Raw genomic sequence first — 1,327 nt, forward strand, 5'->3', positions numbered from 1 at the left:
TTGAGCTTTAAAGATTCATTGTCATAAGTATCGATAATGCAGAGGCATAGAGGATAAAATTGGAAGGTAACATCAACATTAATTCAAAGGCTACTGTTCTACAAAGTTCTTGACATTTCACCAGGAGATGCCATCCCCAAGTGGAGCCATTGTTAGGTTCCTATTCCAATAGGTGTCATAATTTTGATTGACTAAGGTTAAGCCTTGTAATATTGTACATACCTTTGCTTTCTGAAAATGTTTTCCATATTAAAAAATTAAAAAATGTAAAGAGGGTATGTCCTAAAGGAATAGTCAAAGGACAAAAAAGAATGAAAATAGGTCAAAAAAAAAATAAAATGAAATGTATGAACCCCAAAAGACAAAAGAGACCAGGAAAGCATGCAAGTCAAAATGCCACTACTATTTAATTTTTATGCATAATAAATGATTGTGTGTAGCTTGTTACTTATGCCACAATCCATGAATAGTAAAAATGTTTAAACTTGGCTAAATTGATACAGAAAGCACTTATGTCATTATTCCAAATGCATCATTTAAATATGCATAAGTGGTAAACAAAACAAGGCAATGGTTCAAAATGTGGTTTACTTAACATCCCCTTATTTAGTTTAACCCCCATGACACTCACTAACTTCCCTTCCATAATAAAAATATTAATGCCTATAGTTTTTAGGTCAAAAAGGCTCAGAGCATTTCTCTATCTTCTGGTGGGACCGAACCCTTGGCTTGATGACTTAAGAAGGAAAGGTGTTAAATTTCATCATCATTCATTCATCCCCCTCACAAAACCCCTTTTCCTAAGGTTAAGTTCTTTTTCCTAGGAAAACCCTTTTATAAACATGTTTTATGTACAAAAACTCTACCAAATACATTTATCCTAAGTACTAGGTATATGGAAAGTACACAGCATTTCATAAACCTAGGCACAATACACCTTCCTCTCATTTCACTTCATATTAAATTTTTTAATTAAATATATAAAATTCCCGAAAAACCCGCTACCCCGTATAGATTTAACCCCCTTATATAAAATAGCCCCACCCCTTAGTTTATTTTATAAAATATGTTACTACTCCTTATCCTGAAAAAACTTAAAAAAAACCTGCCCTCAGTCCTTAATCCTGTGTTAAAAGGTCCTCGATTAGATTAAGCTCTAAATTAATCTCATACCACCAATGATTAAGTCCCTGGGCCCCCCATCAAATCACATCATTCACCCCCGTGCAACTCCCATCTCCCGATCACCATCGATCGTCCCTCCTCCACATCCAATACCCCAAAATCATATCGGGCCAACTTGACGTCTGCCCTTTACCTGCCCCCT

Source organism: Pinus tabuliformis, chromosome 4_1 (genome assembly GCF_031772625.1).
Source record: "Pinus tabuliformis cultivar Carrire ecotype Pingquan chromosome 4_1, CPIR1, whole genome shotgun sequence".
In the NCBI taxonomy this organism is placed as follows: Eukaryota; Viridiplantae; Streptophyta; class Pinopsida; order Pinales; family Pinaceae; genus Pinus; species Pinus tabuliformis.